Below are 8510 nucleotides of genomic sequence, written 5' to 3'. Positions count from 1 at the left end.
AGACATTGCTGATGTCTGTGCAGCTTGTTGAGGCAGAGGTGAGGTCTATCAGACTGTATAGCTAGACCTCCCCTTGTTCAAGCTGCAGAAGCTCAGGGCTGGAAGGGCCTTGCCTGCAGGTCTCTAGATTAAAGACAGAAACAGGATGGGAATCCAGGGCCGAGCTCCAGCCTCCTCTTTTCTTCAGTGAACACTCCACCTCTGACAGAGACCTTGGTTCCTAGAGAGCGAACTGCAACCCCCTTCCCAGTGGCTAGCTTGCATGTGGCTTCCCATAAGGCATCAGCCCTTGTTCTGTCCCTGACCCCAGGGTCTCAGTGTGGGGACATAGCTCCCACACTCAACCCTGCCAGGAGTTTACTATGGTGCTTCTGTACTTTGGATTCTGCTTATCTCCTTTCAGGTCAATATTTGACATTTAAATGAATGCTATTTATCTGAGTTTGAGGTTTTGCATTTTGCCCTGTGTTTTGGGTCAGGGAATGGAGAATCTGAGGTCAGTAAAGTGCCCTGGAGCTCCCAGAAGCCTCTGGGGCCACAGCATGGCCAGGGGCTGGTGGTGTAGCCCACCAGAGTGGATGTGGCAGAGTGCATGCTTCCTGCCTATAATATGAGGCCCTGGGTGTGATTCCCAGGAAGCCCTCTTCCCAACAAAGAGGCCATGTTCAGTGCTGAGCCAGTTCTGAGGCGGGATTGGGCAGATTCGTGCAAGATAATGACACTAACAGGTTTTCTTCCTCTGACTGACTGGTATCAGTCCTGACTTGGAGAGTGGTGTAGTGTGGATATGCCAGCCAAGGTCAATGTCGAGTCTTTATTATTATTATTTATTTAAAAAAGGAGACATTAACAAAACCGTAGGATAGGAGGGGTACAATTCCACACAATTCCCACCACCAGATCTCTATATCCCATCCCCTCCCCTGATAGCTTTCCCATTTTTTATCCCTCTGGGAGTATGGACCCAAGGTCATTGTGGGTTGCAGAAGGTGGAAGGTCTGGCTTCTGTAATTGCTTCCTCGCTGAACATGGGAATTGACTGGTCGGTCCATACTCCCAGTCTGCTTCTCTTTCCCTAGTAGGGTGGGTCTCTGGGGAAGCTGAGCTCAAGGATACATTGGTGGGGTCATCTGTCCAAGGAAGTCTGGTCGGCATCCTGCTGGCATCTGGAACCTGGTGGCTGAAAAGAGAGTTAACATACAAGCCAAACAAATTGTTGAACAATTGAGTCAACATATCAAAGACTCAGCCTATGTATTAAAAAGACTCAGTCTGATGCTCCCAGAGGGCTAGAGAATGGGAAGGCTATCATGGGAGAGGGTGGGTTATGGGGATTGGGTGGTGGGAATTGTGTGGAGTTGTACCCCTCCTACCTTATGCTTTTGTTCACTAATCCTTTCTTAAATTAAAAATTAAAAAAATAAATAAATAAATAAATAAATAAATATCTACAAATTTAAAAAAAAAAAAAAAAAGACTCAGTCTGTGCTTTAAAAAGTTCGAGACATACAATCAAATTTTCCCCTCTCATATTAATTAAATAGTGATTTATATGACTACAATTTAATAGGAGTGGTCAAGTCTTTTTTGACACCATAGATTGCTGAGCCAGATAGAGATAAGCCTGGGAGTGCAGGCTAGGAACCATCAGGTTTGAGGGTCACCCCCTTTTGTTCAGATCACCTGCTGGAGACCCCAGGACAGGCTCAAGAATCCTCTGGCAGCCTTAGTTTCTCCCCAATCCTCTGCATGGGGGGGGGGGGTGCTTCTGGTGAGGTGGTGGGGAGCACAGGGGGAGGGGGCAGGGCTGCATAGTGGGCTGAGCTGAGTTGAGCTGGGCTGGGTTGGGCTGGGCTGGAGGAACCAACCTGGCCTCACTGGCAAGCCTGCACACCAGAACCCTCAGGACCCCACCAGGGTGTTCGTGGCACAGCTGACTTCCAGAGAGAGAATATCTCCAGACAAGCAGGAGAAGCTATGAGGCCCCAGAATTCCTGGAGTGTCCTGACTTTGGATCGGATGCAAGACTGATTTCAACTGTACCTTTCAATGGAGGAGTTCAAGGACCCAGTACAGAAGCCCCTGGGATACACACCGCTGTGGCCACCAAACAGGAGCCCACAGCCAAGCTTTTACCCTGTTCACTGCCTTTAGGGGAACCCAGGGAAGAACAAGCTTGGTGGTGTTGGTGTCAGAAACCTTGTTCTACATATAGTGAGCAAAACTGGATTATGGGACATGAGTATAATTAGCATATGGCTGATGTCAGGCTGTCATCATCAGCATAGGACAGATGCAAGGAATTGTGGGTATGAAAGACTATTTAAGGAAGCATCTGACTGGAGTTCACCCTTTTTGCTTTTCTCCTCTCCACTCCCCCATGCTCACCTTTCACCTGGGACCCTGCGTGGTGCTGCTTCCTAGGACTCACAAATGTTGTATGAAAGCTGGTGAACTAAGTTCAAGGATTTATGGCTCCTACCACTGTTCCTCCTACTTTCCCACTGTGGCTTTTACCTAAATCAACCTGTGGTTTTAAACCCCTAGCAAAAGCCCAGCAGACGTTTTGATGTTTTTACCATAGGGGGCGGGTGTCCTAAACATGTGGGAAGTTCCAGGTTTGACCCTCAGCCCTGCATATGCCACATCGGAGTTGTCCTCTGTTCTCTCACTCTTTCTCTCTCATAGAAGCAAATTAATGGTTCAGTCTTCAAAAAAAAAAAAAGAAAGAAAGAAAGAAAATGATGGGTTACAACTTTCTAATAATATTACAATGAAGGGGTTGGAGAGATATCTCCCTGGATGGGGGACGTACCTTGTCATGAGTAGCCCAGATTTTAACACCAGTGCCATAGGCTGTGCCAGTGCACCAGGGGAAGCTCTGTGTCTCTCTCCAAATCTACAATTCTGAAGAAAAAAAAAGAGAGAGAGAGAGAGAAAGAAAGAAAGACAGAAAGAAAGAAAGGAAGGAAGGAAGGAAGGAAGGAAGGAAGGAAGGAAGGAAGGAAGAAGAAAGAAAGAAAGAAAGAAAGAATAAACACACATATATGTATAAGGCTCAATGTACTTCCCAGTGGGGAGGTGACACAGTAGATAGAGTGAATGAATTGACTACAGAAGGTCTCACAGTTTATTCTGGCACAGAATATGGTGAATTGATTCTCTGGTCCCTCTCTCTGTTTCATACAAACAAACAAAATCTTTTAAAAAATATTTGCTCACTCCCTGTGCTCTAGGCAGGAACTGCACTTGATGTACACAGTGGTATCTGGTTTCTCCCTCACACATAACTCTGTTTTGCCTGTGGGGAAACTGAGTCATAGCAGTCAGTTTTACCTGGGAGCAGTGCAGACAGGATTCAAACACTGGCTCCCAAAACCCAGCTGAGCCTATAATCATTGTCCCCGAGTTTCCTGTTTTGTGGAAGGGTCAGTGAGAGGCCTCCAGCATCCCCAGGCAGACCACAGGCCTGTTATACCACAATCCCTGAGCCTCAGTTTCTCTGCTTGTGAAAGGGGATAATTGTGCTCCCTCTTTTGAGCTTGCTGGGATACAAGGAGTCCCCTCCTCCTGTTGAGAAGGACACTTGGAGACCATGCCCATAACAGAGAACTATTGTTACCTGAGAGGGAGGGACATTGGTGATGTGGCGACTAAATCCAATAGTGAGCCAGCCCCCACTGCAAAACCAATGAGAGGGGCAGTCCTCACAGCTAATATTTACCAAGCACCTGAAGGCTCCTACTGTGTGTCAGGCTTTCCTTACAGGTGCATTTTTATCTTCAGTCCTCCCCACAAAGCCACAGGGTGTGACAGGAGTGTTCAAGCATCATATACAAGGCCCAAAGCAGTAGATAATTGCCAAGGACCTCTTCTTTCCTTTTTTTTCTTTTAATTTTACTTCATTTACTTAGTAGAGACAGAGCTAAATCTAGAGGAATGAGGGAGACAGAGAGGGAGAGAGACAGACACCTGTAACACTGCTTCACCACTTACTAAGCTTCCCACCTACAGGTGGGGACCAAGGACTTGAACCTGGGTCCTTGTGCACTATTATATGTACACTTAACCAGGTGCGCCACCACCTGGCCCCTTTTTTGTTTTTTCATCAACACACTGCTCAGCTCTGGTCTATGATCATGTGGGGGTGTGAACCTGGAGCCTTGGGCATGAAAAGTCTTTTTTTTTTCTTTTCTTTTTTTTGCATAACTACCATGCTATCTCTCCTATCCCGCCCTCTTCTTTCCCTGTGTCCCTTTTTCCTGGCCTGACTTAGGAGCTCAGACAGGCAGAGGAAAAGGAGTTTGGGACCGGCCTCTGGGAAGGGAAATGACAGCCACTTGCTAATTACACCAATAGATTTTGCCAATCGCCAAATGGTTTCAAATCCAAACTCCTCAGGGGCCTGCTAGTTCTTGCTTGCTGAGTCCCTGTGACCTCTCTGATGAGCTCATCGCCTCCCACACTACCCCTGGCAGTGCCTTTGCCAGTCACATCCCCATCTCAGGGCCTTTGCATTTGCTGTTCCAGAAACTTGGGGGTACAGACACAGGCCTCTCTGCTCAGAAGGCACCTCCTCAGGGAGACCTTCCTGACTATACTACTATCTATGAACAACCCCCCCCCGACACACACACATATACACACATACACAAATGCACACACTATCCCTTTAACTTAAGCTCCCTTCCCAGAGAGGTCTTAGCACTATCTGGGGTTATACTGTGTATTTGTCTCTTTATTTATGACTATTCACTATCTTTCCCCCTACAATATCAGCTCTAGGAGGGCCAGAGGTCACTGCTCCATGCCAGGTTTAAGGCAAAATCTACACATGGTTGGGGAGACAGCATAATGTTTCTACAAAAAAACTTTCATGACTGAGGCACCAGATGTCTCAGGTTCAATTTCCACAAGCACCAGAAGCCAGAACAGAATAGTGTTTTGGCAAGAAAGAGTGAAGGAAAGAAAAAAGACAGGTAGAGGAAGAAAGAAAGAAAGAAAGAAAGAAAGAAAGAAAGAAAGAAAGAAAGAAAGAAAGAAAGGAAGGAAGGAAGAAAGAAAGAAAGAAAGAAGGAAAGAAAGAAAGGAAAGAAGAAGGGGAGAGCTAAGGAAAAGATTATCAGCAGGACAAAGGAGAAGCAAAGGGCCTAAGCAGTCACCCTAGAGGAGTATTAATTACTGGGGTCTAATTCCGGGTTTTAGTCAGAGCTTCATTGGCCTGTTTAGAAGAAAGATCACATCTTTGCCCACTGAATTCACGCAGTTTGAGCTCTTTCTCACCAAGGAAAATGTTTTCTTCAGTTGAGTGTGACCAGGCTCTAAGCATGGCCCCAGAAAGGGAAAAGCAGGAGGCTGGTGATGTTCTGGTAGGAGTCTTCTAGGAATTTAACCTTCAAGGCCCAGGGGCAGGGTGGCTTCATGGGTTTGTGGCTTGTGCTCCCAGATCAGGAGGGTTCCTTGCCCAGAAGGGCTGTGTGTTTTGTGGAAAATCGATCTGTTGTCACTATCTTAAGATTCTTAACTTTACTATTTATTTAAACAACACTCTTTTAAAAGAAAGAATGAAAGAAAGAAAAATAGGAAATCTTCATTCATTTATTATTGGATATAGACAGAGAAATTGAGAGGGAAGGGGAAGATAGAGGGAGAGAGACAGAGAGACACCTGCAGCCCTGCTTCACCACTCATGAAGCTTTCCCTCTGCAGGTGGGGGCCAGGGCTTGAACCCAGGTCCTTGCACACTGTGATGTATGTGCTTCACTAAGTGCACCAAAGCCTGGCCCTGGAGATTCCTAACTTTAAGGGGCTCTTGTTCACATTTGCAGTGGGCTCTGTAAGGTGCATGGCCAGTCCTGTCTACAGGCCTGACTGCTGGAGGTCCCTCAGCCTCACAGATCTTGGTGGTGTGGAGAGAGAGAATCTGGTGATTGCTGCTGGCCTGTGACACCCAGTCTGCCTTTGCATGGCCATCAAGTGTTCTGGGCACTGCCTGTGTGCTGAGCACTGTGTTGGATGCTGAAGAAGCAAAATGAAGAAGCTTGGACACCTGCCCCAGAAAATGTCAATCAAAAATGAAAAGCTGGTGGAAAAGAGAAAGGCAACACAGAACTTGACCAGGCAGACTGGGTGCAAAGTGACTATATGCAGGGCTGCAGGGGGCCCACTGCTACTGGAATACTGAGTCCAAATCATCTCTAGGTGAGCCATCCCCCACACTGGGCCCTGACAGGCACTTTGAGGACAGAAGAGTTGGAGGAAGGGAGTGGAACAGCAGGGCTGCCATATTGGAAACTGGCTGGGTCACAGATGCCCCAAAGCAGCTGCAGTCATGAATGTTGAGTGCTTTACAGCTGTTTTATGGATGAAGAGGACCCTGAGAAGATATTAAGCCCATGTGATAATCTCTCTTTATAACAGGAAAAGGAGAAGGTCCTTTTAGAAATACTTTTCTACAACAAGAGCAACAAAAGGGAATAAATAAATATTAAAAAAAAGAAATACTTTTCTTAGCGGTTTTTTCATTGATTTTTGTTGTTGTTGTTGTTGCCCTTGTTGTTCATCGTTGCTGTTATTTTTTTTTATTGTTGTTATTGCTGTCATTGTTGTTGGATAGGACAGAGAGAAATGGAGAGAGGAAGGGAAGACAGAGAGGGGGATAGAAAGATAGACACCTGCAGATCTGCTTCACTGCTTGTGAAGCGACCCCCCTGCAGGTGGGGAGCCGGGGGCTTGAACCGGGAATCCTTATGCCGGTCCTTGCGCTTTGTGCCAAGTACGCTTAACCTGTTGCACTACCGCCCAGACCCCTCGTTGTTTTTTTCTTTGCCTCTGGGGGTTGGCGCTGGCACTGCAAATCCACTGTTCCTGACCAACATTTTTTCCATTTTATTGGATAGGATGAGAGAAATTGAGAGGGGAGAGGGAGATAGGAAGGGAGAAAGACACCTGCGTAGCTGCTTCACCACTCATGAAGCATCCCTGCTGCAGGTGGGGAGCTGGGGGTTCAAACCAGATCCTTGAGGGGGATTCCATGTGCTCCCTACTATGTGCACTTCACAAAGTGTGCCCCAACCCGGCCTCCACTTTTCTCGGTCTTTACCAGTCCAGTCTCTGGTTTATTGTGCTCTGATGGTCTCTAGTGATACATACTGTGTCTCTGTCCAGTGTGACAACCAGGGGGGAGTGTGTTATGAACCCAGTGACTGGGAGAAAGAAACAAGCTCTTGGAGTAAAAATGACTTATTCAAGGTCACAGAGACACAGAGAGAGGGCTTTTGCCGGGTGCTAGCTGGAAGTTCCCTGTCCCTGCTAGGGAACCCCAGTCAGGGGACAGATTCAGGCAAACTGGGACTTCAAGAGATTTAGCTGGCACCTGGGGTTCCCCAGAGGAGCTGGGTAAAGAGTTGCAGAGGGGCAAGGGCAGGAAAAGAGCCTCGGAGCCCCAGGGAGCCTAACATCTGCTGGGCTGGGGGTGCCGAGCACCCACCTGTGAGGGTGTCACCAGAGCACTTCCTCCTGCCTGTGAACAGTGCTTGTTTTCCCTTCACGCCCTCAGGCTCCGTTTCATGAAGAACTTCCTTCTGTCACTGGGGGAATATTCATTTCTGGCTTGCACAACATGCACAGTGACAGTTGGGCTGGGAGATGTACCCACGGTTTAATTAGGGCACCAAGAGCCGCCCCCTCCTTTTTCCCTGCCCCAGGGGATAGAAGGCCCCAGAGCCTGCCCCCAGCTGGGGTGGGGGGATACAACACTCTCTCTCTGGGTGATGTACCCAGCCCCCTCTGTTTTCAACACTAGTATTGCTTCAGCTCACAGCCCAGCTAGACGCCTGCCCATCCACTCTCTCTCCTTCACAGGAGCCTGGTCAGCCAGGGTTTACTGGCCTCCTGAGAGGCACACTTCTGGCTGCATTTTGGTTCCTACTGCTTTATTATTATTATTACCATTATTATTAATTCATTTATTTATGTTGCATAGAGACAGAGAAACTGAGATGGTGGGGGAGAGAAACCTACAGAGGATTTCATTTAAAATAAGTAAATGAATCACATACAAGTTTATTTTAAAAGGAGGAGGAGAAGGAGAAGAAGAAAAAGAAAAAGAAGAGGAGGAGGAGGAAGAAGAAGAAAAAAGAAGAAGAGGAAGAAGAAGAGGAAGGAGGAGAAGGAGAAGCAGAAGTATGGCACCTGCAGCACTACTTCATGGCTCCAGAGGCTCCCCCACATCTCCACACCCCCACACCCCTCACTCCTCCCCACCCTGCTGCAGGTGGCAAGAGTTCTTCTGTTGCTTCTGTCTGGCAGGCCCTCCCCTCCTCTTACACATCCTGGGGAGCCCTTCACATTCCTGCCAGAGCCCACCCCAGCCTGCACTCACCCACTCTGCGAAACAGCCCTCCCAGTGCCCCTAGCCTGAGAGCTGCCCCCAGCAGGGGGATGTGGACACTAGTGCCCAGGTGTCTGCATCCTCACCTGGAATGGGGGGGGGGGCTCCCCTGGTTGCT

General features: G+C 47.9%; 1 long non-coding RNA gene across 2 annotated transcripts in view; it reads right to left on the bottom strand.

The window, feature by feature from the left end:
• Positions 1–849: 849 nt before the first annotated feature.
• LOC132534323 (uncharacterized) overlaps positions 850–8510 on the bottom strand; it is a 131134-nt gene continuing 123473 nt past the window's right edge. For both annotated transcript variants that reach the window (XR_009546046.1, XR_009546047.1), the window contains exon 3: positions 850–1180. This is a non-coding gene — a long non-coding RNA (uncharacterized LOC132534323). The remainder of the gene's footprint in view (positions 1181–8510) is intronic.

Source organism: Erinaceus europaeus, chromosome 18 (assembly GCF_950295315.1).
Source record: "Erinaceus europaeus chromosome 18, mEriEur2.1, whole genome shotgun sequence".
In the NCBI taxonomy this organism is placed as follows: domain Eukaryota; kingdom Metazoa; phylum Chordata; class Mammalia; order Eulipotyphla; family Erinaceidae; genus Erinaceus; species Erinaceus europaeus.
Note: the sequence above shows the minus strand (reverse complement) of the source record. Positions and strands in the feature narration are given on the sequence as shown.